This window comes from Pyrus communis, chromosome 13 (assembly GCF_963583255.1).
Source record: "Pyrus communis chromosome 13, drPyrComm1.1, whole genome shotgun sequence".
NCBI lineage: Eukaryota > Viridiplantae > Streptophyta > Magnoliopsida > Rosales > Rosaceae > Pyrus > Pyrus communis.
This window is the reverse complement of record NC_084815.1, coordinates 16,094,801-16,113,576: the sequence shown is the minus strand read 5'-3', so window position 1 is coordinate 16,113,576 and position 18,776 is coordinate 16,094,801. Positions and strand designations below refer to the sequence as shown.

At 38.3% G+C, this 18,776-nt stretch overlaps 1 pseudogene; it reads left to right on the top strand.

Moving 5' to 3' along the window:
* Positions 1–369: 369 nt before the first annotated feature.
* LOC137712250 (uncharacterized) lies at positions 370–7,010 on the top strand (annotated as a pseudogene).
* The last annotated feature ends 11,766 nt before the right edge of the window (positions 7,011–18,776 follow it).

Sequence of the window (18,776 nt, the reverse complement as noted above, 5' to 3'; positions counted from 1 at the left end):
AAAAAAACAGAGCAAGAAATATCAGAGGTTGAGAAAATTCGTTGTTTTTTTCGGGTTTTCTTCAATTCTCTATCAAACCCAGAAAACTGTATTCAAATTTTTTTGTTTGTTTGTTAAAATATCGAAACCTCGGCTTTTGAGCGTTTTTGTGAGAAAAATATTGATGTTTTTCGTGGGGTTTGATCATTTTCTTCTGAGAGTCTGAAAGGTGGTAAGGTATAGTAGTTAATATTCAAAAATTGCAGTGGTTGAGTTTTTGTGGCGAATTTGATGTTTTTAGCTACGAAACTTTAATGGTTTCGGTTGTGTTACGATTTGTGTACGTTGTTTGATAGATTAGAGTGTCGAGAGAGAGAGAGAGAGAGAGAGATGGAGCAGAAAGGCATATTGCTGTCGGCTTTGGGCGTGGGGATGGGAGTGGGAGTGGGGCTTGGGTTGGCTTCCGGGCAGACGATGAGCAAATGGACCGTAAACGACACGATATCCAACGGCATTACGCCAGATAGGGTGAAGCAGGAGTTGCTACGACAGATCGTTGATGGAAGAGACAGTAAGGTCACGTTCGACCAATTCCCCTACTACCTCAGGTCACCACCATTCCTATATTCTTCAGTTATTTTCGACTATATCTTGTTTTCTATGATTCTTTGAAGGGTTTGGATCGCCAGTTAATAACGGCCTAGTAGTATTCCCGGCTATTTGAATAGCAAGTTCGATATCAGTTTATTATGGATGGTTCATGGTGTGAATTTGCTTAGAATTGTCTGCGAAGTGTTTGGATTGCCAATAGTGTAAATATATCATTATATCATTAAAAAAAATACAAAATTGGATATTTTTGCAAGTTTGTGATTTTGTAGAAATTTGGTTTCAGTGACTAAAAATTGATGAATATTGATTAAAGTTGGTGTATTTAGTATGATTTCAACATGTAAGGGATTCAAATTGGTCACAAAATTCGGATCATGACATGTGACATTGTACGATTCATGGACATGCATGCTTAGCGCGAGCACATAATTTGAAGACCAAACTTGATGCATATTTCTATGTTTTGTATGGTGTAGTGTTTTCTATGTTTTAACACACTTTGGTTGATGAATGAATTTACAGTGAACTGACGCGAGTTTTGATAACGAGTGCTGCCTATGTGCATCTTAAGCGAGCTGAGGTTTCAAAGTACACTCGCAATCTATCTCCTGCAAGTCGGGCTATTCTGCTCTCAGGACCTGCTGGTTTGTGATCTGCAACATTTAGCATCATGTTTGTACTTACATGTACTATCATTATAATCACTCTTTTTTCTCTTTCTTCCCTCCATTTTTATCTTGAAGAACTTTACCAACAACAACTTGCCAAGGCTTTATCCATTACTTCCAAGCGAAGTTGTTGCTCTTAGACGTGACGGATTTTTCTCTAAAGGTGAGTGGGAGAAGTTTTATATAATATGGATATAAATATACACATATGTGTCTGTCCGTGCTTTTTTCTTCCGCTAATGTTTATAACTACTCGGATTGTGCAGATTCAGAGCAAATATGGCAATACCATCAAAGCATCTGTAAGCTTTCTCTAAAGAATTTCCAGTATGTTCTGTGAAAGTTAATATAGAATGTGCGCTATTAAGTTCGCTGTTATGTTGTCGACAGAACATAGACTACATCCATAGCCATCCAAGAAAATTGATAAGATGCTGCAATTTTTTTTCCAATCCCTCTTGAGATCTTAGCTCGAAACGAGTTTTCTTCAAATTATCATGCCCCAAATTTTCTTGACGTGGGTTTCATACAGCTATTCGTATACTTATAAATTGTTATCATATCTGCCGTAGTCTTTTAAAAGATCTACTTCAGAGGTGACACTTGAGCGGTTGTCTGGCCTGTTTGGATCATTTTCACTCTTTCCGCAAAGGGAGGAACCACCAAAAGGTATTGTTGAAAACTATTCTTACAAATAGAGTATTGTATGGTTCTGCACCCTCGGGCACAGCACTCACCAGGAGATCCGCTTTCAGGCACGTTGCGAAGGCAAAGCAGTGGTGTGGATGTTGGATCAAGGGAGGGTTGTTAGAAAATGAGATTGATTGCTTAAGGTGTTGTTGGAAAATGATCGTATTTTAACAATACATTTATCCTGCACTGGCAGTGGGCTAGAAGGTTCTTGTAAGCCTTGCATGCTTCGTAGGAATGCTTCAGCTTCAGCTAATATCAGTAACCTTGCTTCGCAGAGCACTCCTGCAAATTCAGGTTCCTTCTTATTAATGAAAAAAAATAATATTGCAAGATAGAGCTAGCTGTTAGTTCTTTTCTCTTTATCTTTTATATGTTACAATCTATTTACAGTGCGCCTTCTAAAGCGTATGACTTGATCTGGTGGTTGTGATGGAAGTTCGTTGAATCTTTGAAGAACAAAAGAAAGGAACTTCTATTTGAAAATTTGTTTAAGAAAATTATTTAGGAATTGCAAATCAGTTTTGACATCGTGATCCTTTGCACTAGCTTACCCACATGCCCTAGGATGCATTTTTCACGCTAAGAATTTATGTCGTTTCAAGTTTTCTTTTTTCCGTCTTTGTTTTGTTCTTTTGATTTCTGATAAACGGTTTCTGTTTCCTAGGTGAGTTTAAGCGCACAAGCAGCTGGTCGTTTGATGAAAAGCTTCTTATACAGTCCCTGTACAGAGTAATTAGTGATGTTTTTTCTGCTACATTAAGATTTTTTCGCAGTCAAGAGCCTATTATACAAACAAAATTTCTTCTTTCAAACATTTCTCCGTCGCGGATACTGATTGGTGAGATGAATTTTTATTTGCTTTCAGGTTTTGGTTTTCGTCTCAAGTACTAGTCCCATTGTGCTGTATCTCAGGGACGTTGACAAGCTCTTATCTAGATCTCAAAGGATATATAACTTGTTCCAGAAAATGTTGAAGAAATTATCTGGAGCCGTGCTGATCCTTGGTTCACGAATTGTGGATCTCAGTGGTGACAACAGAGAGGCGGAGGAGAGGCTTACTGCTCTTTTACCTTACAACATCGAGATCCAGCCCCCTGAAAATGAATCCCATCTTGTCAGCTGGAAGACTCAACTGGAGGAGGATATGAGAATGATTCAGGTTCAGGATAACAAAAATCACATCATGGAAGTACTTTCGGCTAATGATCTTGATTGTGATGATCTTGGTTCGATCTGCATCGCAGACACAATTGATCTCAGTAACTACATAGAAGAAATTGTTGTATCAGCAGTTTCTTATCATTTGATGAATAACAAAGATCCTGAATACAGAAATGGGAAACTCATCATTTCTTCCAATAGGTATGGCTTTTTTTAATTTATACCTATAATGATTTTTTCACTATGTACATTCCGTGTACTCACCGCTTTCTCTGTAAATCAGTTTGTCCCATGGATTAAGCATATTCCAAGAGGCAAAATACAGTGGGAAAGATACAATGAAGCTGGAAGCGAAGGCTGAAGTGCCTAAGGTATGTTGGACGAGCATTGTAATTGTATTATTTTATAACTCGTGGATAACATATGGAGTACTAGATTAATCATTCTCTTGTTCATCCATTAATTATAGGAAGGAGGAACTGAAGTGTCTGTCGGTGTGACGACAGAAACAAAAACCAAAAGCACTGCTACTGCTGCAGAGACAACAGCTGCAGCAGCAAAAACGGATGCTGACAATTCAATTCCAGTATCAAGAGCTTCTGTAAGTCACCAATTTTCTTGTAGTTTCTGTTTTTTATGTATTGTGCTTGATAGCTAAGTTACTAACAGAAAACATAAAAGTCCATGCCATGGGCTTTTGAGTGTTTCTACTCAAAGATTGTATGTTGTTTATACAGCCGACATGCTTCCTGCAGTGTACTATATATGCAGTTGTCTCTTCCCCGTACTGATATTGAGAAATCACCATGTCTACTTAACAGGCAGAAGTCGATGATGAATTTGAGAAGCGCATAAGAGCAGAGGTCATACCAGCAAATGAGATTGGCATAACATTTGCTGATATTGGTGCCATGGATGAGATAAAAGAATCCCTTCAGGAATTGGTAATGCTTCCACTGCGTAGACCAGACCTTTTCAGCGGAGGCCTACTAAAGCCTTGTAGAGGTATTCTGCTATTTGGTCCCCCCGGAAGTGGGAAGACCATGCTGGCGAAAGCCATTGCTAGGGAGGCTGGAGCAAGCTTCATTAATGTATCCATGTCTACCATTACCTCCAAGTGGTTTGGCGAAGATGAGAAAAATGTCCGAGCTTTGTTCACTCTCGCAGCCAAAGTCTCTCCAACCATTATATTTGTAGACGAGGTTGATAGCATGCTTGGACAGCGAACAAGAGTTGGAGAGCATGAAGCAATGAGAAAAATAAAAAATGAGTTTATGACTCATTGGGATGGGCTTTTGAGTAGTCAAGGAGATCGAATCCTTGTTCTCGCTGCAACCAACAGACCATTTGACCTTGATGAAGCAATCATCAGGCGTTTTGAACGAATGTACTGTTGAATAAGAAGAGTATCCAAGATAACTCTAATGATCCAAGAAGAAGAAAATAGAGCACACTCTTAAAGAAAGCTCACAAAACAAACTAATTAGCAAAGCTTTTCTTATTTAGCTCTAGACTTTGTTTTTCCTTGGATGATTTACAATGCTTGAGGACTTGGGTATTTATAGCAAACCAAATGATTAAACTAAGATTATTTATTACCACACAAAACCCATTAATTGCACCTAATTTTTTTCTTTACTCAACCATACCTAACATTGCCTAACTTTCCATACCTAATTTTGACATTGATTTTCAACACTCCCCCTCAATGTCAGCTCTCATTCTTTGCACTGTGCTGAGCAGACATTAAGGGGGAGTGTTGAAAATCAATGTCAAAATTAGGTATGGAAAGTTAGGCAATGTTAGGTATGGTTGAGTAAAGAAAAAAATTAGGTGCAATTAATGAGTTTTGTGTGGTAATAAATAATCTTAGTTTAATCATTTGGTTTGCTATAAATACCCAAGTCCTCAAGCATTGTAAATCATCCAAGGAAAAACAAAGCCTAGAGCTAAATAAGAAAAGCTTTGCTAATTAGTTTGTTTTGTGAGCTTTCTTTAAGAGTGTGCTCTATTTTCTTCTTCTATTGTGGTTTTTAAGGCAAACATTGATTTGCCTACTTTAATTTTCCACTTCCGCAAGACGCCGTTAGCATCTTCCGCTGCCAGTTGTGTAACTTCACTACCATCGACAACCTCCCACAAGTCTTGACCTTGAAGGTAAGACTCTATACACGTTGCCCACGTGTTATAGTTTTGGTTGTTGAGTTTCTTGATTCCTCCAACAACTTGAGGATCACCCATCGTATCGGCAAGACTTTGACTACACCGAACAAGCTTGAGTGACTACCGTGCAGAGTAATACACTACTCTCGACACAAAGAAGCTCCCTCTCAAGGTTTGTGATAACCCCAGCAATAATCTCAAGAAATCTTTTCTGATGTGGAAGATCAGCCAAAACTGCAACCACAGAGCATACTCAGAATTTCAAGAGACTTTACAACCAATGCTCTACCAAGAACGATCCCTGACCGACTTGGCTCTGATACCAATTGTTGAATAAGAAGAGTATCCAAGATAACTCTAATGATCCCAAGAAGAAGAAAATAGAGCACACTCTTAAAGAAAGCTCACAAAACAAACTAATTAGCAAAACTTTTCTTATTTAGCTCTAGACTTTGTTTTTCCTTGGATGATTTACAATGCTTGAGGACTTGGGTATTTATAGCAAACCAAATGATTAAACTAAGATTATTTATTACCACACAAAACCCATTAATTGCACCTAATTTTTTTCTTTACTCAACCATACCTAACATTGCCTAACTTTCCATACCTAATTTTGACATTGATTTTCAACAGGTACCAATGCATCTTTTATAACTTTTAATGCTGTCGTATATTCTGTTAATTAATCTTATCATTATGGAGTTCAGGATAACAAACTGACATTGTTAAGACAAATTTGATAAAACAAGTTTGCAGTGAATGTTAGCGAGATATAGCGGTGCCATCAATGGAAGTAGCAACATGAAAATTGTTCACATGATTATTTTTTTTTATTTTTTCCTTATGAAAACACTGAGTGTCAAAACAGAATTTTGGTGGGGCTACCGACTGTGGAGAACAGAGAAATGATTTTGAGAACTCTGTTGTCGAAAGAGAAGGTGGAAGCACGACTAGACTTCAAGGAGCTTGCAACTATGACTGAAGGGTTTAGTGGAAGTGATCTTAAGGTCTGACTGACTGATATTACTTTGAGCAGAACTTGTGTACAACAGCTGCCTATCGGCCAGTTAGGGAGTTAATAAAGGCGGAGAGCAAGAAGGATTTGGTAAGAAAGTTAATATCAAGACCGCTTTTTCTATGCTGGAGTGACTAAAATTCAATGATAGATTGTCATTGTGTACTTTTATGTTTTGGTTTTTAGGATAAAAAGAAGAGAGCTGCACAAGATGCTTCGGGAGAACGGAATCAAGAAGCTGTCCCAGAAACAGAAGAAGAATCTAAAGAGGAAAGAGTCATCACCCTCAGGCCCCTAAACATGGAAGACTTCAAGCAGGCGACGAATCAGGTATGTTCACCAATTTAACTTCCATTCGAGTTGTTTACATGCACTATCCATGAACTTAAATTTTTTCACCGACCTACTGCCGCATCAGGGGTTGCCATTCAGATTTTTTTTTTTTTTTTTTTTTTCTTCTATTCAAACATCGGCTTTATTTGTTGTTCTTGGGAATGCAGGTTGCAGCTAGCTTTGCATCTGAGGGAGCCATGATGAACGAATTGAAGCAGTGGAACGATCTCTATGGGGAAGGGGGATCGCGAAAGAAAGAGCAGCTAACTTACTTTCTATGAGATTGGCGGTGAAAACTTGTACATTTTCCACGGTTAGTTTTGAGTATCAATGATCACCCTTCTTGTTCCTTCAGTTCGTCCTGGCACAGATAAGTCAGTGACCAACATTAACAAACAGAATTTGACCGATGCATTTCCCGTGAGGCTGTATTAGGATGTGGAAGAGACTAAATTTTGTATTAATCGTATTATTCGCCTGTGGTTTGTGAACGAATGCTCGGATATAAACTGTGTTTTGTCTTGCTGCCGAATTCCGGGAATAAGGCGTGACAACGAGTGTTGTGAACTACTGTTTTCAAATGTAATACTAACAGGCGGAACGCCGCTGAGTGTTTAGATGTATGTACAGCTTAATTTCTCTTCATTTGTTTCTTTGTTGCTAAATTCCTGACGAGAAAGTGTGAAAAATATAAGGGAACACGAGGGGCCCACTTGAGTTTAGAATTGTAATAAGAGCGGAATCCGGAGAGCTAGCGTTTTGAAATGATTCCTTGGATTTTAGGAGGCAAGCATCTCAAAAGTCTAAGGCGCCTAAACTTGTTGCTGTCCGATGACCAACTTCAAGACCTACTTATGTTGTCCGAAACAATGTCAAGAGTATCTCTAACAGCCTCGAACAATGTTAGTATGTATGGAGCTACGTAAACTTGCGTACGTCTTGTTGACCAAACCATTAGGTATACCACGCCAGTAAATTCGTCTGTACTACTACTACTGCAGCACTGCTATGAGGAATCGAGAGAGGGCACATATGTTGGTGTTTAAATATCCTTGCAGATTTCTTAGAATTGAAGAAAGGGAGTTTTAACGAAACACTCCCGATACTGTTCACTTTTAACGAAAAACCATATTTTTACCTTTCCATTGTACTATTCACTACACCTTTATTTGTCATTTTCCATTAAAACTAAAGATTTTTTGGACTTTTCGTTAGTTTTCCTTAAAAGAAATCAATTCAGTTTTTAAATTTTCCTTGATGGGTGTAATGTGAGTCATTGGATTACAATCATCACCTAGTTTTGCTTCTTTGTGAGTCATAGCTCATCACATGCTTTATCACCTCATAGGGTAGATTACTTGAATGGTTAGGATTGGTTTGATGTTGTAAGTGAGAGTAAGGATCTCCCTTCCTCTTTCTAACGGTCATATTCACACACAATGTGTGTGAGGTATCAATCAATGAATCCTCATCTTCGCCGCTACCTCTGAACATTCTCGCTGCATGGGTCCCAGAACTCCAAAACTTCAATCCTTTATTTTAATTCACAAAAATTAACCTAAAATACTAACATGGCCTCTGAGGCCATGTCGATCACCTACACTAGGCGTGAATCCATGTACTCTTCAATGGAGAACTCGATTTGGTTTAAAGTTCATCGGAGCAAATTTGAGCTTCAAAAACCTCGAGTTTTCTCTATTTCAATTCTAACATGGCTGGATAGAGTAAAGCTGAGCTTAATCATGCATCAATTTTCAATGGTGAAAATTATGAGTTCTGGACAATCTGAATGAAGGCTATACTCGAGTCCCATGGATTGGGATTTCGTTGAAAAAGGATTTGAAGTCTCATATTCGAAGAAGGGGAAGAGGGAACTTACTGAGGAAGAAAAGAAAAGCGAGTCCACAGTCTTAGAGAAGGTTTCACTGAATGAGAACCTGATGAAGGATGCAAAGGCTCTCTGTTTAACTAAGGAATTGTCTCATACCAAAATTTTCCTAGAATCTCAAATGAGGAGACCGCGAAGGCTCTGGGATATTTACAACATGAATTCAGAGGGGGCAAACAAGTAAGAAGTGTAAACCATACAAAGTTTGCACTGATATTTTGAATATACTCGAATGAATGTTGATGAATCCTTGTCTACTTATCTTACTAGACTGTTTGATATATTGAACCAAATGAAAAGTTGTGGAGAGGAATTGTGTAAGGAACGAATTGTGCATAAATGATTGATAGGCTTGCCTAAGAATTATGATTCCATTTGATCAGTAATTGAACACTCAAAAGGATCTTAGTATCCCTGAGGTTCAAGAGGTTGTAGCATCCTTAAAAGGACTTAAGCAATGATTGGATATGCATGCTCAGAACATCACTGATAGAGCATTTACTAGTTTGAATAAAGCTTCCAAGCAACCCAAATCTCATGGGTTCTCTGGAAATTGAAAGTCTCGGAAGAATTAGAAAAATAAGGGAAACTTTCACCCAAGCAAAATGCTACTCAGGATACAACCAAGGTTCCTTGAAAACATTGTGATAAATGCACTATGGAAAATGTTGGTTTGAAGGAAAACCTCAAATGCACAGTATGTGGGAAATTTGGTCATATTTAAAAAGATTGCAATGGCAACAAGGGAACACAAAGGGTGAATTATGCAAGTCAACTTGAGAAGACATGAACACTCTTTTATATGTGTAATGTCGTGGGTGAGATGAAGATAAATAACTTTTGGTACATTGATAGTGGGTGAGATGAAGATGAATAACTCTTGGTACATTGACAATGATTGTCAAACCACATGATAGGAGATGAAAGACTTCTAATTAATGTGCAGAAAACCTATCTTCCAAGGTGAAAATGGGAACTGGAGAAGTTGTGAATGTTGCTGGAAAAGGCACCTTGGTGATTGAAACCAAACTTGGCAGGAAGCATATTCAAGAAATGATGATAGCTCCTGATCTAGCTGAAAATCTCTTCAATTTTGGCCAAAAGATGGAATATGGGTACTACTTGTTATTTGGAGGTCGTGTTGTTAATGTGTTTGATGGCTACTGGACAACTTGGTAGTTAGGGTGAAGATGATTGGTAACATATGCTTTTCTTTAATTGTGATACCTACAAATCAAGTAGCATTGAGGACTAGTGTAACTCACTGTACTCAAATTTTGCACAAGATTGGGGCATTTAAATGAGAGGAGTCTCAAAATGCTTTGGGAACAAGAAATAATACATGGATTGCCACACTTGGAGGAATCAAAGGGAGTGTATGAAGGCTATATGGTTGGAAAGCAACACAAAGATGTTTTTCCTTTTGAGTCCTCTTGGAGGGCAAAGGTTCCTCTATAACTGGTTCACATAGATATTTGCAGGCCATTGCAAATTGATTCAAATTCTAGGAACCAATACATTATCTTATTCACAGATGATTATACAATGATGTCTTAGGTCTACTTTTTGAGGTACAAATTAGAGGCATTTGAATGTTTCGAAAAATTCAAGGCAATGACATAACTGCAATATGGTTACAAGCTGAAATGTCTTACGAGTGATAGAAGAGGAGAGTTCATGTCTATATAATTTGTGAGTTTTTGCATTGAAATTGGAATCCAAAGGCAATTGACAATGCATACGTTGGGATGAAGAATTGAACTGTGATAAAAATGGAAAAATCAATAATTCATGATAAGGGTCTTCCATATTAGTTTTAGGCTATGGCAGTGGACACTGCTGTCTATTTGCTTAATAGGTGCCTTTCTAAGGCCTTCACAAGATGACTCCCTTTGAAGCATATAGTGGTAGAAAACCAGGGATTGCAGACTTAAAAATCTTTGATTCTTTGTGTTATGTGCATATTCCTTCAAGCTTGAAACTCAAGCTAGAAAGCAATAGTCGCAAATGCATATTTGTAGGCTATGGAACAAGTGAGAAGGGTTACAGATTATTTGATCCAGATACCGGGAAGATCATTCTATCAAAAGATGTAACAATTGATAAGAATGCTTGTTGGAACTGGAACTATGAGAGTGAAAATGTGATCCAATGTTTGCAAAAGCTAAGAAGGAAAAATGTACGAACTTTGAAGAATTGAATGAATCGGTTGAACTAGTTAATCCTTTGATGGCATCTACACAGTCAACTCAACCAAGTACCTCACAAGGTGAACTGAAATCTCTCGAGTCTATGACCATACTCCACATAAATGGAGAAGTCTGATTGAGATAATGGCTCGATGCAATATGTGCATTATAGAACCTGAGAATTATGAGGAAGCAGCATTAGATGAGTCTTAGAAGAAAGTAATGCAGTATGAGTTAGACATGATTGAGAAAAATGATACTTGGTAGTTGGTTGATAGGTCATTTGACAAACCAATTATTGGTGTTAAATAGGTCTACAAGACAAAGCTAAACCTGGATAGTAGAATACGAAAGAACAAAGCTAGACTGGTGGCAAAAGGCCACTCTAAAAAAATAGGAATAAATTACAATGAAGCATTTGCCCCCTTAGCTAGGCTTGATACCATTAGAACTTTGATAGCCTTGGCTGCACAAAAGGGATGAAGTTTATTCCAGCTAGATGTGAAATTAACTTTCTTGAATGGAGTTAAGAAAGAAGAACTATTTGTTGAACATCCACAAGGATTTGTGATAGAGAATGAAGAAGAAAAGGTGTACAAACTCAAAAAAGCCCTATATAGATTAAAGCAAGCTCCAAGAGCTTGGTATGATGAGATAGATTCATATTTCAACGAAGTTGGTTTTCAAAAAATTCCAATGAAGCTACACTTTTCATCAAGTTAAATGGAGACTAAGGTATAATTATCGTGTCACTTTATGTTGATGACGTAGTTTGCACTGGTAGCTATCTAAAGTTACTTGAAGAATTCAAGAATGATATAATGAGCCAATCTGAAATGGCTTGACTTCGGATTACTGCATCATTTTCTTGGGATGGGTGTTGTTCAGACTGAGGAAAGTATTTCCATTCATCAGAAAAAGTATGTAATGAAACAAATTAAGATATTTGGCTTAAAGGACTGCAAATCAGTCAAACTCCATTTGCTATGAATGAGAAGTTAAGCATAATTAGTGGAAGTGAAGTAGCATGTGAGTGTGAAATCAGAAAACTAGTAGGAAGCTTGTTATATCTAACTGCAAGAAGACCAGACATCATGTTTGCAAGTATTTCTAGATTCATGCATAATCCCACAAAGAAGCACATGGGAACAACCAAAAGAGTCCTAAGATATTTTCAAGGTACTCTAGATTTTGGTATTGAGCTTGTCAAGGGAAGGTCAACAACTCTCATAATATATTGTGACAGTGATTGGGTTGGAAGTGAAGATGACATAAAGTAAATTAGGGTATATCTATTACACTTGGTTCAAGAGTGTTTTCTTGGGCTTAAATCAAGCAAAGCAAAGTATGTGAGTGCAACAGAAGCTATATGAGAGGTAAAATTATTGATATTTGTTCTTGAAGACTTTGGAGAAGAACAAATAGAAGGAACTCCAATTTTATGTGACAACACACAACTATTGCCATTGCAAAGAATATTGTTTTCCACCCGAAAACAAGACATATAAACAGGAAGTTTCAGTTTATCCAAGAAGCTATACACGCAAAGGAAATTGAACTGGTGTATTGGAGAACAGAAGAACAAAATTGCTGATATTCTCACCAAAGTTTTGCCAAATGATTGGTTTGCTTACTTAAGATGAATGCTTTGAGTGAAATATGCAAAGAGTTTAGAAGGGAGAGTTGGTGTTTAAACAACCTTGTAGATTTCTTAGAATTGAAGAAATCAGTTTTGTTTTTAAATTTTCCTATGAGTCATAGCTCAGTACAGGTGTAATCACATCACAGGGTAGATTACTTCAATGTTAAGAATTAGTTTGATATTGTAAGAGAGAGAAGAATCTCCTAACCTCATTCCAATGGTTATATTCAGACACAATGTGTGTGAGGTATCAATCAATGAATCATCATCTTCATCACTACCTTTGAACATTCCCTCTTCTTATGACCCAGAAATCTAAAACCTTCACCCTTTTATTGCAGTTCACAAAAAGTCAACCTAAAACAATAGCAACATAAGGGTGTGATAAAGTCCTTGGTGGGTGAGTCTCTCGATATTGAGTCGACTCTGCCAAGCATCGAAGCACTTATTCCATGGGTAGGAATCAAGGAATTGGACTAAGATAAAGTCTGTTACCTGTTTACAATCCAATTTCCGTATCAGAGGATTAACCAGATGAGAAGGAAGTTATGGCCAACTGAAAGGACAACAGGAAAGTTCTCTAAACTGGAAAAACCCTAATTAGTCCTTTACATTATAATAGAAGACGCTTATTTCTTATAGTCATTTTGAAGGGAAGAGGATTGAATTATAGAAGTTAGGTCAAAACAAACACAAAGTTGAAGAAAATTGAGTGGAAACGAGGTTTTCTTGAGGCATATTTGAGGTGAAGAATTTTTCAGGTTGACAGGCCGATGGCCCACTCTAACAACACCAATACTGTAACGACCTGAAATTTATAATTCGAAAGCCAAATACAAGGCAGGCCCAAAATAATTCATGGTTAATAAATAGACTCTTAACCACCATAAATTAAATTCAATCGTATTATGGCTGCATCTAACCATCTTGTTAGACTGTCTACGTACCCTGCAAAGGGATCAAGCCATCCATAGTTCACAGTTCAATCTTTAACTTATTTTTCGAAATTCATCCAAGTGATTAACAATCACTAGCTATGTTCAACAAGTGAAACACACCGATTGCATATCAAATATAGATTCAGAGTATCAAAATTGGCTTTAAAAGGCAGTATTTGCTCACTGGCCACGCGCCACCGCGCGTGGCGGTTTTCGGCGAACGGAAACTTAGTTTTTCGACGAACTCCAAAAATTACCAAATTTTATAGGGTTGTTGATTTTAGTGAGAGGAACAACTTTCATACCTAGGCCAAAGTCCAATTCAGCTAGCAAACACCTGAAATTGGCCTCTATCTGTGTAGAACCCTAGAATTTGGTGGTTTCGATTCGACACCAAAATGAACTCTAATGCCCCGTGCAATGCATGAGCTTGGTTCCTGAGGTTGAGAGAAGTGTATTGGTGGTGATGGTTGCCTAAGTTAGCTTTAGATTTGGTGAATCTCCACCCAAACCCGTCACACCCACCGTGGGGTTCCTCGTGAAATCGAACCTCATTTCATCTTTTTTGGGTTGAAAATGGGAGAAGGATCCTTTGGCCTTGAGCTAAGGGTCATTTTGATACCAACCCCGTTGTCAATGGTGACTGGAGTGGAGAGATGGCACCAGGTCGGGTCAAGGATCCGATCTCCCTTCCTTTTCTTTTTCCTCCTTTCCCTTCATTTCTCTATTTTCTGATTGGACAACCCCAATCCCCCCCCCCCCAACTTTCTCCTTTCTCTCCTTTCCTCTTCATCACAGCCACACACGTGGCTCCTAATCAAAGTTCCAACAAATCTAGAGCTTTCCAGATTTGCAATTAAATGACCATTTTGTCCTTAACTTTAAGCGTCAATAACTCATTCGTTAGAATTCCGTTTCACGAACAGGTTTCGCCTACGCGCTCATAGGATCGAACTATAACCAAATATGTCAAGAAACATGCCAAAATATATGAGGATAAAATATGTCCTCATAAACTTACGTTTTGTCAACGAGGAACATTTCCGTCATTTCACTTCCTGAAAAAAATTTCAGCATAATCATATATTTAAAAATTTTCAGTGTATTACATTTGACCCCCATTAAAATAAATCTTGTCCTCGAGATTTCTACCCTCGAATATCTAAAAGGAATTAATGCTAATTCCACCATTTCATTTATAGTGAATAAAATCATAACCTTAGTCTACGATTTTATTCAAGCCTCCAGAAATAAATACTTTCACGAAGTAATCATTTATACTCATGTTTCCTACCACGCTCATTGGTAGAATAAATATCGAAAATTCTATCCATACACATTGGCAAAGTAATACCAATCATCAAGCCAAAATCCTCAAGCCTAAATAAATACTAGATTCCCAACCACATCTATCGTTGGTTAGATAAATACTAGCATCATAATCACAATCATTGGTAAACTACTTACCATCATTGCCATATTCATCATTGGCGAAACAATTATCATAAATTCCCATCCATAACCATTGTCGGCCAAATAAATATCCAAATTTCAAGCTATAATCATCAATGGCTAAATAAATATCACAATTTCAAGCCAAAACATTAGAATTGGCAAATCAAATATTAGAATTTCCAACCAAAATCATTGGAATTACCAATCATACTTATTGGTAAAACCACTTAGCATTATTGCCATTCTCATCCATGGCAAAACAATTATCATAAATTCAAACCATAACGATCATCGGCCAAATAAATGCCAAAATACCAAGCCATAATCATCAGTGTCTAGGCAAAAATCACAATTCCCAGCCAATCCATTTAAATTGGCAATACAAATATAAGAGATTCCATCCAAAACCATTGGAATTTCAAATCATAATCACTGGTAAAATCACTTACCATTATTGGCTAAACATAGCCGTCACCATGAATCACCTTCAGAATTCATGTGCCAACATAATCCAATCTGATGACCAGTCGTGCGGCTGATTACCCTCACTTCAATCTGACCACAACAACATGAAGTAGGGTAACGAGAGTGTCCATTTAATCCTCCACCCAGAACCAAGTACCCTCCCCACGGGATATGGTACAAGTCCGACCATGTAGGCCTCCAGAGGTTTGGGGGATCGAAACCCAAGGCAGCTTGCAATGCTTCTCACTCCAAGTAACTCTCAATCTAGGAGTGTCCATTTCCAACGGCCATACCACATAGACTATCCCGCAGGAGTAGCCCGACCGTATAACACCATCTGAAGGTTTAGGGGATCGAAACCCAAGGGAACCTCATAGTCCCTTTCACTCTCAGGTCATCAAAATTATCAATGGTACCTACATTCACAATCCACATGAACCTGCACTCACAATCCAACATGTGAGTGATTCAAAGCACATATGTGTATCTCACATAACCATAGAAATTATGAAAAATGCAACCGCAATGCAAATCATAATTTCCACTAACGAAATTCCATAATCACCATGGGAATTGCACCATGCCACATATGCGAGGGGTCCTCCTTATATATGTCACCCGGATGCCACTTTATTCACAAAATTTTGAAATAATGCATTCGCAATTCATATGCATTGCACATAAATGCCTCATGATTCATAAAACTTGTGAAATATATAATATCACCACAGTCATATTTCACATCATCAAAACATGAAAAATATATCTATATTCACTCTCCTGCCAGTCAGAGATTCATAATACATGTGTATTTCACATTAATGCCACATTAATCATAGGAATTATGAATAATGCAATATCAATGCAAATCATAATTCACATAACACTTTGTTCACAACTCTATGAAATAATGCATTCACATTGCATTTCATAATTCACCACAAGAAGAATTCAAGACTATAACAAATTGAAAGTAGGATCATTCGCTCTGATACCACTTTGTAACGACCCGAATTTTCTAATTCGAAAGCCAAATACTAAGGTAGGCCCAAAATAATTCATGGTTAATAAATAGACTCTGAACCACTATAAATTAAATTCAATCCTATTATGGTTGCATCTAACTATCTCGTTAGACTGTCTACGTACCCTGCGAAGGGATCAAGCCATTCGCAGTTCACAGTTTAATATTTAACTCATTTTTTGAAAATCATCCAAGTAACTAACAATCACCAGCTATGTTCAACAAATGAAACACATCAATTGCATATCAAATATAGATTCAAAGTATCAAAATTGGCTTAAAAATGCAGCATTTGCTCACTGGCCATGCGTCGCCACGCATGGCGGTTTCCGGCAAACGGAAACCTAGTTTTCTGACGAACTCCAAAAATTACCAAATTTTACAGAATTGTTGATTTTAGTGAGAGGAACAACTTTCATACCCGGGCCGAAGTCCAATTCAGTTGGGAAACACCTAAAATTGGCCTCTATCCTTGTAGAACCCTAGAATTTGGTGGTTTCGATTCGACACCAAAACGAACTCTAATGCCCCATCCAATGCATGGGCTTGGTTCTTGAGGTTGAGGGAAGTGTATTGGTGGTGATGGTTTCCTGAGTTAGCTTCAGATTTGGTGAATCTCCACCCAAACCTGTCACACCCATCGTGGGGTTCCTCGTGAAATCGAACCTCATTTCATCTGTTTTGGGTTGAAAATGGGAAAGGGATCCTTTGGCCTTGAGCTAAGGGTCATTTTGATACCAACCCCATCATCTACAGTGACTGGAGCGGAGAGATGGCACCAAGTCGGGTCACAGGTCCTCAAAGGGGTCCAATCTCCCTTCCTTTTCTTTTTCCTCATTTCCCTTCCTTTCTCTATTTTCTGATTGGGCAACCCCAATCCCCCCCCCCCCCCCCAATTTCTCCTTTCTCTCCTTCCCTTTTCATCATAGCCACACACGCGGCTCTTGATCAAAGTTCCAACAAATCTAAAGCTTTCCAGATTTACAATTAAATGACCATTTTGTCCCTAACTTTAAACGTCAGTAACTCCTTCACTATAATTCCGTTTCACCAACGGGTTTCACCTACACGCTTGTAGGATCGAAATCGAACCAAATAGGTCAAGAAACATGCCAAAACTATGTGAGGATAAAATACGTCCTCATAAACTTACGTTTTGTCAATGAGGAACATTTCCGTCATTTCACTTCCTGAAAAAAATTTCAGCATAATCATATATTTTAAATTTTACAGTGTATTACAGATACTGTCCCCACTTAACCACCTGCAAATTCCTCAGGTGTGGGGTTTTATCACAAAAGGCCTCGGTGTTAGTTAGAGTGGGGTAATTCCATTTAAAGTGCTTTCTCTCTTCCCTCTTGGCCTATGTGGGGCAATAGGTGTTCCAACACTCCCCCGCATGTGAGACCCCATTTTGTGGGTCACACGTGGAGATCCACACATCGACAACCACGTTGAGCCAAGTCGGGGCTCACCCATCATGCGAGGCCAAACGGGGACCCACCCAATCACATGGCATCTTTGACCTATGTGGAGCCATGTTGAGACTCACCCATCACGCGGGGCCAATGGAAACCCACCCAATCACGTGGCAATATGGGCCCATCCCCTAGCTCTGATACCATGTAGAATTTTTCAAGTCGGCGGGCCGAGGGCCCACTCCAACAACACCGATATTGTCCCCACTTAACCACCTGCACAATCCTCAGGTGTAGGGTTTTATCATAAAAAACCTCGGTGTTAGTTAGAATGGGGTAATTCTATTTAAAGTGTTTTCTCTCTTCCCTCTTAGCCGATGTGGGACAATGGGTGTTCCAACACGAGGCATCATGCATCTTCAATACAGTATATACAACTTGCTCGAATAATCCAAGTTTTTTGAGACGTAGGTAAAGTCTCAAAAAAATCGAACCCTGCTAAAAACCACCAATTTAGTGATATGAAAGATGAACTGCAATGGTATTATAACTTCAAATTTCTGTAGGAAAAAATGTTATAAATATAAACGAACTCATATCTAAATAGGAAGTTGGAACCTTGATATATTTTGTAATCCACTGGAAATGAGGATCGTTTCGAAGGTCAGGGAAGACGAATGAGGGTGGGGTGTTGTAGAGTAAAGGGGACAAGACGGGCGGTTCTCATAGCAAAGTCAGCACATCCACCATTCACAACAGGCTTCAGTGGTGGCCACCATGAACTTGAAGGACTCGAAGATGTACTGAAGGGCTTCATCATTTGCCTTCCCCTCCTCCATCAACTAACCTCCTCTTTCTTTCTAACAGAGTGTGACGATATGAAGAATTCTGTTAGCTAACCCTAACACCCCCTCCTCAATCTGACTTGTTAGGAATCTACTAATGGGAAACAAAGTGTACAAACTCAAAAAAAAAAAAAATCCGAATAGCATGCACTAATATCTATTGTTTGGATTAGCCAAAGTCTCTCACCTTCTTACCCTAAAATATCATTGTAAGTGATCTTCTAAAATTTGAAGTGTATTCAATCATGATGTAACATTTAAAGTGTATTCAATTAGGATTTTGAA